General features: G+C 42.6%; 1 protein-coding gene across 5 annotated transcripts in view; it reads right to left on the bottom strand.

Annotated features, from left to right (window-relative positions):
• The window catches only part of SGMS1 (sphingomyelin synthase 1), a 280,487-nt gene that overhangs the window by 239,191 nt on the left and 25,823 nt on the right, over nt 1-15,473 (bottom strand). For all 5 annotated transcript variants that reach the window (XM_024744803.1, XM_024744799.1, XM_024744800.1 and 2 more), the window contains exon 2: nt 5,780-5,874. The gene's annotated coding sequence lies outside the window, so the exon portion shown is untranslated. The remainder of the gene's footprint in view (nt 1-5,779; nt 5,875-15,473) is intronic.

Below are 15,473 nucleotides of genomic sequence, written 5' to 3'. Positions count from 1 at the left end.
AACTGACTAAAGGCCTTTGGAAGCAGCATTCTGGGGCGGTGTGAGCCTCTCTGTCCGAAATTACGTCCTCACAGCGTACTGATGGGTTCAAATCGCCTCCCAACCACAACAATCTTGGTTTCCTCTAAAGCTCAGAATTACTGGCTCTGATTAAGCAATCAGCAAACACCTCCGGAGTGAGTGCTAACCCTGGATACGGCTGACTGTCCCAAGCCTGTGCCCACCAGGGTGGAAAAATTCTGTGCCAACGTCCTCCCACTGATGTCCTCTAAATATCCCTGGGGGCACTCTGTACCTGGGAAGCTAAAGATCGGCCTGCAAATAGAATATGTAAGTAACGCTGCCCTGCTTGTACACGTAGGTACATCCAAACAACAGGCCTACTTTGTAAGAGTTTTTCCCTCTCTGCTTCTTTGATTGATTATTAATCCAAACGCTCCACAGTCATTACATAAAGGCAACTGTGGGGCCAGGGAAGAAGTCAGGAGACCTGACTGATGTTGCTGCCCCCTTTACAGGCCATGCGACTCTGGACTTCCACAAGCTCACCTGTCACTCTGCGCAGGGCCGTCCCAAAGATGACAAAAATAACAAGGGACGGAGGGACCAGCATGTATCAGGTACTGTTCTAAGTGCCCTACAAATACCCATTAATTTAATCCTTCCCAGAACCTTATAAGGTAGATACCTTTATCCCCATTGCACAGTGAGGAAACTAGGGCACAGAGAGGTTAAGTATTTGTCAAAATCTTATGTGGCTAATAACTGAGCCCACACAGTCTGGCCCCGGGATCCATGTTCTTCATCACTTCTTTATCCTGCCTCCCTGATGCTTCTTTCAAGTCAAACAAGTGAATACACCTGAAAATGCTTTGCAAACCATAAAAAGATACATTTATTATTATTAGTTTGCCTCTCAGCATCCACTGACCCTCCCTAATTTCTGTGCTTCTGGTGGGAACCGTTCCCCACTGTCATCAATCAATGCTTGAAGAGGTGCTCACCTCAGACACTATGTGTGAAGCATAGGACCTGGGCAATCCAGTCAGGATGGGCCCATGTCCCTGGCCACAGTGACTGGTCCAGCGCTAGGCACCAGACCAAGAACGTCGTCTGTGCAGTGCCTTGGATGGTCACTGCAACGACGTCAACCTGAAGCCGCTGGAGGTCTCACCTGCAGCCCAAGAACATGCAGCCAAGAATGACCCTCGTAACATTGTTTGGATCCCCAGTCCGGCCCTTCCTGAAGTCAGATCCATCTCTAGACTTTCAACCACCTGAACCAAGAAACCTTTTTACTTAAGATAGTTTGAATCGGGTTTTCTGTTACTTGCAGCCAAGAGAATCATTCTGATCTCCTTCTAAAACACGTTTCGCTCTATCAAGCTATATTCAGCTGCACTTCAGGCCTTTCCCTCTCCGAAAATAAAACTTGAGAGACTGAGAAAGTGAATGTTAATTAGCTAGCCTTGACAAATTAAACACTCCTGGAGCTGGAGTTCTTGACAGAAGAACTCCATATTATGCAGAATAGAAGATCCAGTTTTTTTAATGCCACAGATCAAGTGTTCTGGCCTATCATCAAATTTGTTTCATAAAACTTTATTTTTAACCAAAGCAGTTAAGCCTGCAGTTTTCAGCTCTGCAAGGAAAACAACTGTGATATTTACTTCCTCTCAGTCTTCTCATTTTTCAGTTACCCCTAAATCCAAACCACTACAAAAAATTACTAAAATGAAGAATAAGATTGAGGTTTTTAAAAACATTTTAAACACAAGAAGCAGAAAGTTGTGTATGGGTGTATATATCATTTCTTCCTCATAAAGAAGAGGAACTAAACCTTAACCTTATTTATTAATTTTGCCAACAGAAGAAATCAGTACTAGTTTTAACCATATTCATTGAACTGTTCATTGCACCAGCTAACATTTCTTCCCTATAGTTCCTTCAGACAAATCCTCATAATTAGATTTCAGAGGAAAGCACACATTGGTCGCCCAGACCACAGCCTCAGAAGGTGCAAGCAGCGTGACACTTGACATCAGATGGCTCCTAAGGCAGTGTATAAACACTGTCAGGACTTTGTGCGTTTTCACATCTTCAAATTATTACACACAGCTAAATAACTACGGTGACAGGTCAGTCATAGCCCCAGTGTCCACCCGAAAAGCATAGATGAGCATATATAAAAATGCTAATTGAGTGAAAATGATGTTAAAAACCAGTTTCACACTCCCTGGAGAAAATTTAAAAACATTTCTCTATTTTCTATGTTCATTACATTGCACTCTACAGCCTCCTATTAAGAAGAAACTAACTTTAATGACCTCGAGTAAGCAAGCAGATAAGCATACCGACAAAGATACGTTTGTTTAACTACATTCCAAACTTTATTACCTTGTGTGCTGTTCTTTCTGCTGAGGCTTATTTTTTCTTATTATCATGGCCTAAGACTGAAGGTCTGCTTGGCTTGCTTTGGTAAGCTCTTCAAAGATCACAGCCCTATCCAGACAGGCTGCTTTCAAGCAATCTTTGTTCCAACATGTAAACAATTAGGACCTCTAAACACATAATTATTTATATGATATCATACAACATACTTTTTTATAACTGAATTAACCATTAGGTTACACAGAGTAAGTGTTCATCAAATTTATAAAATTAACAAAAATAGCCGACACATTAGTTTGAATTTGAGGATTTCGTAAATCTATTTCCATATTACACTTTTGTTCTGATTCACAGAAAGCACAACCCTACAATGGAACTTCAAGTTCACAGTGGTCTCTGTAAAGCCCACAAGGGCAAGAACCATATCTGACTATCACCATTTTATGCCTGACGTACAATAGGCACTCTGTAAATATCTGTTGGATAAATAAATGAATAAATAAAGGCATTAACGCTAAAAGTAATGGGCTCACACTATTTCATGACTACAGAGGTTATTATCACTACGTCCTTGCTTTGATGAAGTAAAGCAGGAGTTGACAAACTTTTATGCAAAGGGCCAGATGGTAAATATTCTAGCCATTGTGGCCCATATGGTCACTGTTGCAAATGCTCCACTCAATCTCTTTCACAACTATTCAACGCTGCTGTCGTAGCACAAAAGCGGTCATAGACAATACATACACAAATGAGCACGACAGTGTTCAAATAAAACTTCATTTATAAAAACAGAATTTGGCCATAAAAACACCCAAATCCCATGGGAACCACTTTCTTGTAATGAACACTCTATTCCCTAAAGGGTGGACATTGGTGGATTTGCTAAATTCAGCCAGACATGTTCTGTTTTGTTGGGTCAAAAATTGGGCAGGGCATATATACTCATTCCCCACAGCTCCATCACTCCTTACTGAGCAACCCCGCCCCCTACTAATTTCCGCCATGTTACAAGCCTGGCCCATGCAAGCCTTTGAGTTTACATCCTGAACTTTACAGTACAACTGGTTTCCAGCGATGTGGCCCATACCTGTACCTATGAAACTGTAACCACAACACAGGCTCCTCAAGAGCAAGCCCATGACTTGCAACTCTTCACCCTTCATCTAACACCTAATATCAACACCCAATGAACTTTAAATATTTACTGACTGCCTACTGTTTGATATAGTTACTGTCTCCTTGGAGGGGGTGCAGAAAGACTTACAATGACAGACAAAAGGATGGAAAAAACGTGCCAGCTGAGAACAAAGAGAAAAGGGACATGGTGAGTCACAGGAAAAGCAACAGGAATCATTACAGGACTGAAAAACCAATCTCTTCCAACTGTGTCTCAACCTTCTATCGGCTGCCGGGATTCCTCCTTTGTATCACAGCAGAAGCTGGGCAGAGGTTGGACAACTCGGGACACTTCAATGGTAACCACAATGAGGATAAAACCTTGGTTAATCCCCATTTCTGCCACAGGGTGCTATGAGTGGATGAACCCAAAAAAATCACCTGCATCTAACAGAAGGAATAAACTGCTGGATTCTCACACAATGGTATGCTCTACAGCAATGAAAATGATCAATCTACAACTACATGCAACAATACGGAGGAATCTTTCTAATACATTGTTGAATGAGGAAAGTCAGACACAGAAGAGTACGATCTGCATTATACATACACACACACGCACACACACACACACACACACACACACACAGAAAGACAGGCAAACTAATTTATGCTCCTAGAAGTCAAGAGAGTAATTCCCCACCGAGTGGGTAATGTCCGGAATCTAGTGTCTAGAGGAGGCATGAGGCTGTTGGGAGAATGTTTTGTTTTCTTGATCTGGGTTCTGGTTATATTAGTGAGCTCAGTTTGGAAACTGCATTGAGCTATACACTTACAATATGCGTATTTTCTGTATATATATTCTATTTCAATAGAACGTTTAAGAAACAAACACTCCCCCATTTCTAAGTGGTCCAGAACTAGAGAGCCAACTGAAGGCCGCACACAGAGTCCCATATGCCTTCCCTTCCGCCATCCTGCAGAGCCTCTTGCCTCATGTGGAGCCCCAGGCACGCCTCCTCATTTCTTCTAAGCATAACCAGACAGAGGCCAAACAGTGAGAAAGCAAACTAGATCATTTTGAGATACCTATAATTCCAGTCCCAGCGTCTTCGGAAAGTTAGTGTCTTTCAGAAACTTTACTGCTGTCACTAACTTTTTATTCTAAATCAGAAATGAAAATACTAGACGACTCTGCTGCCCTAAATGGCTCACTTAAACAGACTTCTTTTAAAATTACGCTCTAAATGGGTAAATCTAGTTCATAAACATGAATGAAGAAATGCTGCAACACTCAGGGCCTCCAGAAGAAGATACTGTAAACAAAATGTAACAGATTAGAATGTAGAACTGCAACAGCAACCCTGCAAGCACCACAGAGCTGTAATGACCGACTGTGTAAACGGCCCTCACGGGTAATACTTACAACTACAGTCAGAGCTGAACACACATCTTTAAGACTTTATGTAAAGTTTCGACTCAGGTAGTCAAATTTTGGGGCTGGGAATCATTCTGATTCTCTCTAATGTTGATCTTAATACACTAACCTCAACTGGACATTACCACTCATATTCTTTTCCCATTCTCCTTGTAAGTTCAGGCTAAAAAAATCAATTAAGACCTTTGATCACATTAAATCACAGAGACTGGTCTACTTGTGAATGCTGGTCAGGAAGGAGGGAAGAGTAGTCATCAGATCCTCTGACCTAACAATAAACATCAGCTACAGCGGGCCAGATGGGCAGATTACCAGGAACAGAGAAAGCACAGTAATCCTCTCCTATACAGGGCACATGCGTGTAGTGCAAAGTCCAATCCTTTATATCCAGATGTTTTTCATATCAAACAAATTCACTATATAGGTCTGTCCATTAAGTAAGTCACTGTTTGAATATTCTTTAAATCTGACCTTATTTATATCAGCCAGGAAGGGAACATAAATTCATCTTTTAATAGGAAACTGTAACTGTGTTTAATTAAATGATTCTGTCATGGAGTTCATGAATGTTCTAAAATGTCCCTCAGGGGAGAATAGTCTTATTTTTAGGAACTGCATCCCCAAGAATTGAGGATAAAATGTCATGATCTCTTCAACTTACTTTCACGTGTTTCAGCAGAAAACAGGAGAAACCTACTACACACACACACACAGGTACACACAATGTGGCAGAATGCTAACAACTGTTAAATGTAAACTCACTGTACATTTTTTAACTCTTCAGTATGTTTGAACATTTTTATAATAAAAGGACGCACAGAAATCTTTACTCACCTTTCAAGTGGATGGCCGTCTTCTTTTTCCTAATCAAAAACGAATGGCTAAATATGCCCAGAGGCACATTTATGGACGTTCATGCTGTCCTCGCCCTGCAAGAATAAGCAAAACAACACGTTACCACCAAAGGATTTTATTAAGTTAATGCCATTTCAGTTGAGACAGTGCTCTTAATATATGTCAAGCCTATAGGTTAAAATTCTGTTGAAACTGTTTTTTTAGCAAGGAGAAAAGTGAAAAGAGAAAAAAATAATCCCATCACGTACTGAACGTAGGGAACGACCACTGGCCTGACCCACTCGAGGAACTTCTGGAACAAAGGAATTCCTCAGTAAGTTTCTTTTAATTCACATAAATTTCAGGGCAGTGATGTAGCCTAAAGTTCCACTTGAACAAAAACTGGGGCTTCAAGGACCTGAGCTTGACTCTGACCTCGGATTCTGAGACTACACTTAGAAGGCACTCATGTACCCTCACAGAACCACACCAGACATGCTGCTCCACTCAACTATAATACGTACTCTAGGGCACAGTGGCCCGGGGGCCTGATGGCCTCCACCACACCTCAGCACACCTCACAGCCCTGTGAGGCAAGCGGTGTTTACTGATTCCATTTTCCAGAGGAGGCAGCTAAGTGTCAGAGATGATATGGGACATTCAACTAGAAAACATCAGACATGAAACTGCTACTTAGGTCTTCTGACCTCAAGCTCAGGGCTTATCTCACTAGGAAAGGAGAAAGCACAGTACTTATATCAGCTAGGAAGGGAACATAAATTCACAGGCCGTCCCCACGCTCCCTACCCCATAACATGACACCCTCCTGAAAACCAACCTCAAAGCCAAACAGCCAAACAACACAGCCGCATGTCATTGTGGGGAAGGGGCGGGGAGGGGGGGGAGGGGCACGCACACACTGCAGTTTACTCCCTGAGAGTATATATTAATAATCATTCTTAATAGTACCAATAATACTATAATTATGATTACCAATTACTATAATGACTATTAGTCATTATACTTCCCTTTGAAACACAATAACCCTTAACGTATTTTTGACATTTTATATATATGTATTTCATTTTTCTCCCTTCTTTCTCAAGAAAGCACGCTATTGGCCAAAGAAAGTAAAACAAGGCTCACATGGCACCCCAGGTAATTTTTATCGCTGCCACACAGAAAGGCAATTACCACTCGCTGTTGAAGATTTTCCATTCATTTTTATAAAAGGCAAAATACAACAGAATATAATGGCACAGACACTGACTGCTCTGCCAATAAAGATGGAAGCAGCATCAAAACTACCCCGCATGATGGCCTGAAGTGGCCCTTCACCTGCTGATCACCAAAATTCTGCACGCAATGCGCAAAGGTTTAGAGGTCTTGATGTCTACCATGTGAACATGCTGGTGTACAAAAGTCTGAGGAAAGCTAGTCAGGGACCCCTGCACCTGGCTTTTAGTCCTGTCTTCTCCGCTCACTAGCTTGATTAAAAATTGAGAAAACCTCTGGACTTCCCTGGTAGCACAGTGGTTAAGAATCCGCCTGCCAATGCAGGGGACACGGGTTCGAGCCCTGGTCCTGGAAGATCCCACATGCCGCGGAGCAACTAAGCCCGTGCGCTACAACTACTGAGCCTGTGCTCTAGAGCCCACGAGCCACAACTACTGAACCCACGTGCCACAACTACTGAAGCCTGTGCGCCTAGAGCCCATGCTCCGTAAACAAGAGAAGTCACCGCAGTGAGAAGCTCGCACACCGCAACAAAGAGCAGCCACCGCAACAAAGAGAAAGCCCAAGCGCAGCAACGAAGACCCAATGCAGCCAAAAATAAATAAATTATTTTTTTTAAGTATTAAATTATTTTTTTTAAGTATTAAAAATTGAGAAAACCTCTCCAGGCAGCTACCTCTCCTGTGGGTTGGAACACCTGTTCACAAGGATGTTGCAACTCACAAAAAAGACAGGATATGATTCACCGACGAGAGCACTTGGACCCCAGGAATACTGACCAAGAAGTTACGCCAACAGCAACACAAAACCAAGGGAAAAAACATGATGTACCTTTGGAAACATCAACTTTACTCACGGATTTTGGTGAGGGAAAGATAAGCAAGTGAATTAGTAATATTAAAGCTGTTAATATTGAAACAGATATGCATTATGGAGTTGAATGCAATCACTGTATGCATTTTTTAAATAATTATTTATTTATTTTGGCTGCGCCGGGTCTTAGTTGCAGCACTCAGGGTCTTCATTGCTGCGTGTGGGATCTTTTAGTTGAAGCATGCGAACTCTTAGTTACGGCATGCGGGATCTAGTTCCCCGACCAGGGATCAAACCCGGGCCCCCTGCACTGGGAGTGTGGAGTCTTACCGCCCTGGACCACCAGGGAAGCACCCATTGCATGAATTTTAAAGCCAAAACTCCTATCCTTACTTGCCTAGTTCATTTCCAGCCACACCCTTACATGCGGGGGAAGGGAGTGAGGGATGGAATCTCCTTTTTCATTAAAGATGGTCTTGGGACAACGTGTGAAGCTGGTAGGGGTTTTAATATCACAGTGCGTCCAGGAAGCTCCCAATGGCCCCTGCTTCGGAGAATTCGCTTCAAACTCAGGAGCCCCAGATTTTTGCCAGATCTAGGTATAGGTGGGATGAAGTCTAGATACATACAATCCCATCTCTATACCACACGTCCTGGTGTGAGTGTTACTGAAGTTCCTCTCTTCACTGCCCTTCCACCCGCTCCCTGCCCCTTGGACATTCCCGTCAGGCAGGCTCCGCCACTTAGTTACTCAAATTAAACCACTGACTTTTCTTCCAACCCATACTGATTGGTAACACCTTCAGCATCTCTAGTAATTTTCATTTAAATGGATGCCTGCATCATTCCTAAAGAAAAATAAGCTGACCAATTTAGTTTGTCTCTAAATTAAAACTTCTATTGTGAAATATATTTAAAAGTGCCGGACTTCCCTGGTGGCGCAGTGGTTAAGAATCCGCCTGCCAACGCAGGGGACACGGGTTTGATCCCTGGTCTGGGAAGATCCCACATGCCGCGGAGCAACTAAAACCGTGCACTGCAACTACTGAGCCTGCGCTTTAGAGCCCGTGAGCCACAACTACTGAGCCTGCCGCACCAACTACTGAAGCCTGCATGCTCTAGGGCCCACATGCCACAACTACTGAGCCCGCACGCCTAGAGCCCGTGCTCCGCAACAAGAGAAGCCACCGCAATAAGAAGTCCACACACCGCAACAAAGAGTACCCTTCACTTGCCGCAACTAGAGAAAGCCCGTGAGCAGCAACAAAGACCAAACACACACAATAAAAAAAATTTTTTAATTTAAAAATAAAAGTGCCTACCATGGTAGCCAGCCTCCCAGATGGCCCCCAATGACCCCTGCCTCTTGGCACTCAGGCTCTTGTGAAGTACCCCCAACACACACACACACACACACACACACACACACACACACACACACACACACATACTGAATAGGGCTGGCATGTGTGGCTAATAGGATATTAGGGAAAGGATGGGGTGTGACTTCAAAGGCCAGGTCCAAAGAGCAGCTTCCCTCTCACTGCCTTGGCAGGGAAACCCGCTGCCACGTCATGGTCATGAGGACACTCCAGCCGCCCTAGAGGGAGGCCCACATGGTAAGGACCGAGGCGTCCTGCAACAGCCAGGTGAGTAAGCCTTCTGAGAAGCAGATCCTCCAGGCCAGGCAAGGCTTCAGACGATGGCTGCTTCCACTGACATCCTGACTGCAGCCCCATGTGACCCTCCCCTGGTTAGAACCATCCAGCGAAGCCGCTCCTGGTTTCCTGACCCACACAGACACTGTGTGAGATGATGCAGATTTATCACTTTTAAGCCACTAAATTTTGAGGTAACTTGTTATGCAGTGATAACTAATATAATAACATATGTCAGCTTAAAGAATAATAAAATGAATCCCATGTATGTTAATACCCAGTTGGTGGTGCTGGGTTCCGTTCTGACTTTTATTTAAAACAAACAAACAAACAAAAGGCCTGTGTACCCCTTCCTGTACCTCAACGCCTCCACTCTCCCCACCAGAGATAACCACAGGCCTGAATCTTGAGTCAATCCTTTCCTCCTCTGTATGCTTTTACCACATCTGTATTCTCAATATGTTGTGTTCTGCCTGGCTTTAAGCCTAATACAAAGCAAACAAGGACTGTATGTATTGCAGACTCGCCTCGTAAGATTGTGATTTTGAGGTTCATCCCTGTTGACTCATGTGCCTGTAGCTGATTTTTCACCACCATATAGTTCTCACTATGTGAACATACCCACAATTTACTGTTCCGTTCTACTGTTAAGGATCATCTGGGGATTTTTCAGTTTTTGCTGTTATGAATAATGCTGCATTTATATTCTACTGCTTATCCCCCGGTGCACACAGCAAACTTCTCCAGGGCGTATACCTAGGAGAAGAGAGCTGGGCTTGGGACCACATATGTTCGTTCAACTCTCCTCGGTAATGCCAGATCGTTTTCCAAAGCGGTTACGTACAATTGACTCTTCAGCCGCTTTTCCAGTCTCTCTCCAAATAAGAGACATGCTTGTTTCGCTAATTACCAGCAAAGCTTTCAACCAACAAAAGGGAAAGCTCTTCCTATTTGCAGCATCACCGCTGCAAATAAATAGTACTCCAAAGTAGTGACCCAGACAGCTGGAACATATTAGTCACAGGACATCAGGACAGACTTCGGAATAAGGATGCAGACTCAGCCAGCACCACGCTGCCCACGGGTATCAGTCAAATTTGACTTGTAGACCTACGCTCAATTCAGAGACTGCTGTCCTCCTGGTGGACTCACAGCTATGGTCCCCTCTTACTGCAGTCAACTTGAAGGGGAAAAAAAGTTAATTCAAATGCAACCCAGCCAAATTCAAGATTAAAGAAGGGGAGTCAAATCATTTCGATGAAATTGGGTGTTGCTGTTGTTCTTTTAATATAGAATTGGTTGTGTTTTTCATATATTCACCTAAAAAATGAGATTGTTGTTTACTATACCTAATTTTATGTATAGTAATTCTACAAAAAACACTTAGGTATTCTCTAGACAAAAAAAATCCTGTTTAGATTTACTAATTCAATTTCTTAGGTGGAGATAGTAATTTTGTGATAATTTAATCTGTTTTTCTAGTAAAATCGTGGTAGCAAATATTTGTGTTGGCATTAAATTTAAAAAATGTGAAATTCTTTCACTCTGGGCAAGAAGGAGAGAAGAAAGGTACTATAAATTTCAAGGAAGCTCGTTATCATGTCACTGAAAGAAACAATTGCACTAGATGACCAAGATGACCAAAATGGGGTTATTTCAACTCAACCTCTTGACAGTTCTTATTTGTCTCTTTATAGTCATTTATCCCTGTGAGGTAGGAACTATCGCTACACCCATTTCACAGATGGTGGAAACTGAGGCATAGAAAGCAATTCAGTTGTACACAGTCACACAGCTGATAAGTCACACAGCTGATAGAACAAGGATTTGAAACCAGTTTACTCCAGAATCCACATTCTTAACCACTACCCTAGGCAGCTTGTTCAGGCCCCCAAGACCAGCCAGAAGGCCCTGCAATGGTGACAAAATGCTGGAGACACCACTTGAACATTTTCTCTGACTTAAAGTTCATGTTCTTTCTACAATGGGCCTTCTGGACAAAATAAAATTACCCGATCTCAGGGCTTGTGGTAGGCAAGTGTTGACCTTAGGTCTTGGAAACAGCCCCCATGAAAGAAAGATGCCACAGTGGGAGAAGGTGTGCTGGCTTTCTTGGCACTCAGCAGGCAGCAGCTGTCATGCCTCCGTGACAGGCAGAGTGAGGCAGAGTGGGTTCCAATAAGAGCAGCGGGCACAGTCAGAGAACCAGGGCTCAATGCCACCTCCTCACAGGGTCACACTGGATAAGTCAAATGGCCTCTCCACACGATGTTTTGTAAAATGGGGCTATCTTCTATTTCAGATGGTTACTGTGAAGATTAAGGAGACTTAATACCTAACATAGACCTGGAACATGGTAAGCGTTGGATACATGCTTAACAATTGAAAACGTGCTCTAGCTACCGAAGAGGTAAAAGCAGGGAGCCAATTTTAAGCACACCCTTGCTTCCACAAACAAAGCCTCTCATACTCCATAATGGATGATGACAATGTGTAAAATGCCATCTTGGTACCATGATTCTTTTTTTTTTTTACTCATATTATGATTTTCTCTTTCTGTCTCACCCTAAACAGAATAACCTTGCCAACTAGATCAACCCTTTATGGTATTAGTAAAAGTAAGACATTCTTACATAAACACTGAAGCTGGAATGGACTCAGAGTAAAGCATTTGGCTCATTTAACTCTTCTGTTACTGACTTCAGAGAATCTTAAGCACTCATTTCAAATACCAGCCCCTCTTCAAAGTATTTCCAGTTTCCTGGAAATCATCCCCAATTATCTGGCTAACAAAGAAAAAAAGCTTGATTAAATGACTAGTAAATGACAAATTTAAAACATTCCAGCAACACTACACACACCATTGCTCTGAGAGATAAGGTCCCTCCCTAGTACCCCTTTTGCCATACCTCAGGTTAGGTATTCAAAGTAAGAAATGTGAATTTAGGAACACAGCCCCCAGGTTAGCTACCAGCAATCTCCATGGTAACTGGTCCTCTGCCTTTAGAGGAGGGATGAAGGAGTAACTGCAGCACTGTAGGTCTGCTTTTCAAAATTTGTTCAATCCCATCTCTTTCTCGACCAACTGATGCCAATTCATTAGTGAGCTACACAGAGCAACCAGAGAAACAGATTTCTTAAAAACAAAAGGCCGAATCTTGTGTTGGTCCTGATATTGATGCAGAGTGGAGGAGGAGACCGGCCAAGGGGCAATTTTCCAGAGGAAGGTAGCCAGCAAGGGGCAGAAACAGCCTCAGGACAGTATGAAGTGTTTGAAGAGAACAGTAGAACCACTGCCAATGTTTCCTCAGTATATACCATGGCCAGACCGTCTACGTTCTTCTTTAAAACCTCTGCTCCATCACCCTGAGAGAAAATACGGTGATATAGATCCCTATTTAACAGATAAGAAAATTGACTCAGCGATTAAATGACTTGCCCAAAGTCACAGAACTAGTCAATGGGTATAATAACTGGCTCATAGCATACAGTAGGTACTCAATAAATATCTGTTGAACATGGGGTCTTTATTCCTCCTCCATAAAAACAGAAGACACCACTTATCTCACAGGGGTTTTGTAAGAGTAAAATGAGACTATGTACATAAAGTTCCTAGCTCAGTGCCTTGACCTTGGAACATACTGGGGTACCTGGGAAACAATGCTGACACAGAAAGCTAGGCACAATAACCACATGGAATAGGCTTATGACAATGACCGTGGGTGAAGTAAACATCATGATGGACAGGAAATATACAGATATACCTAACAGGCAGAAGAACAGCAAATATGCACATGAAAAGATGTTCAACATCATTAATCATTAAAGAAATAAATGCAAATTAAAATCACAATGAGACACCATTACTCATCTATCAAAATGGTTGAATTTTAAAAACTGGCAATATAAAATGCTGGCAAAAATGCAGAGCCACTAAGATTCTCACACACTGCTGGTGTAATGAGTAAACAAACAGTGGTGGAATACTACTTAGTCATAAAAAGGGACAAACTATTGATACATACAACATGGATGAATCTCATATGCATTATGCTAAATGAAAGAAGTCAGTCTCAAAGGGATACAGTCCATATAATCCTACTTACATGATTTTCTGGAAAAGGCAAAACTATAGTGACAGAGAACAGATTGGTGTGGCCAGGAGTCAGGGGGAGGGGGAGAGTTTGACTACAAAAAGGCAGCACCAGGCAATTTGAGGGGCGATAGATTATTCTAAATGCTGTTTATATGCATGTGTTAAAACTCACAGAACTACATGCTCCAAAAAAGTGAATTTTACTGTTGGTAAATTTCTTTAATTATTAAAGAATAAAATTTTAAATCAGAGAAAGAATTGGTAGGTTGGTTTGTGGGGAAGGAGGGGACATGTGAAGGTCAAATAGCTCTGAAGTTCCTTGCTGAGGGAACAGTAATGGTACAGGAGACTGTGATGAGTCGGTGAGTGAGGAGAAGTCCACGCAGAGGCTCTGAGATGTACAGACGGTCAAGAGCCTTGGTTTCTAGCCTGATTTCGCCAAGTGATGGCTGTGCAAAATTACACCAGTCAGGTCTCCTCCCTGAGCTTTAATTTACTTAATTCTAACACGAGATAATGAAACAAATGATCTTTCCCACCACAAACACTGCAAAGTCAATTTGTTTTTAAGCTACTGAGTCTGGGAAGACAGCAGGACAAACAAGTAGAAACACCCAGATATGGAAAAACCGCTATGTCCCACACAAACGCCATCAGGGACCAAAATAAAGTGAAAACCACTGATGAGTGTGGATGGTAGAGTGATGGTGGGAGAAGAAGCCATTAGCAGGGAAGAGACAGGAGGAGACTGAGAATACCATTTCTTGTATAATAAAAGCCAAGAGAAGAGAGGTTTCATGCAGGCAGCGGACAGAGGGGCTGGAATAACTCAGTGATCAAGAAGAATAAGGACTGATAAAACAACAAAACTAGACAGATTTGCCAGAGATCAACGGAGAGAGTAACCACCACCCCCCGCCACAAAAAAGTAACCGAAAGACTACCGTCCAAGACTTGCTTGCTGTCTGAACATATCTTGGCTGAGTCCTGATTGTTCTGCCCTTTGCATTTTCAATCTCACTCTGCCTTCATCTTTGCTCTCAGGAGCCCAGAATTTAATTTAAACATGTAGGTGTGGTTTCCCTGCAACAGCCCACTTCAGAGGCTGCAATTTTCAAAATGTATAGATTCCTGGAAGCTAACAATGTGATTGTTGAATGCTAGCGAGCCATTTTCTTGTCCTGCGTAAGTTTACGCAAAGACTCCACAATTCCAGAACGGCAAAAAAAAAATTCATTTTAAAGGATTTAATAGAATGTAAAGAGTACAATTTAAGAAGGACTAAGCTTTTATTGTTGTCACTTTATTAGCTTGTGAAGCAGGAAAATTGTTTGAAGTCAATACTATTCCCAAACTGACCAAGTGAAGTGTGGCAATTTCATCTCTGCCCAAAGCAGGCCCCAGAACACCACTTAATGGGCCTCAGCTACTTCAGCCAAATGAACCCAATGACACCACCACCCTGAGCACTTAACCAGAACTGAAGGAAGATTAGGGAAATTAACAGTTAAAAAGTACACCTGCAAGCAAAATTAATACACAGAACACTTTTTACACCACCTCTTCTGCCTATCTTCCTTTTCAATGATGATACGTGAAAACATCAATCTGATACAACCCAGTTCTGCCGGTTATAAAAGAGAAGAAAGGGCAGACGACTTCAGCCCAAAGTCTGGTCTCTTCCGCCACTAGCAACTCACTAACTTTGGGCAAATTTCTTCGCTCCTTATCTCCCTTTCTGCATCTACAAAGCTGGGATTATCGCAAGCTCCCATCCAACACTCAGGCTACCAGCCCCTTGCACCAGATGAGATCACGTCTGTGGCGACACTTAAGGAGAAGAATGCAAATAAAAGGACAAATGTGAGGTGTCATTGCTGCCACCCTGTAC

Source organism: Neophocaena asiaeorientalis, unplaced genomic scaffold, assembly GCF_003031525.2.
Source record: "Neophocaena asiaeorientalis asiaeorientalis breed wild unplaced genomic scaffold, Neophocaena_asiaeorientalis_V1.1 scaffold131, whole genome shotgun sequence".
In the NCBI taxonomy this organism is placed as follows: domain Eukaryota; kingdom Metazoa; phylum Chordata; class Mammalia; order Artiodactyla; family Phocoenidae; genus Neophocaena; species Neophocaena asiaeorientalis.
Note: the sequence above shows the minus strand (reverse complement) of the source record. Positions and strands in the feature narration are given on the sequence as shown.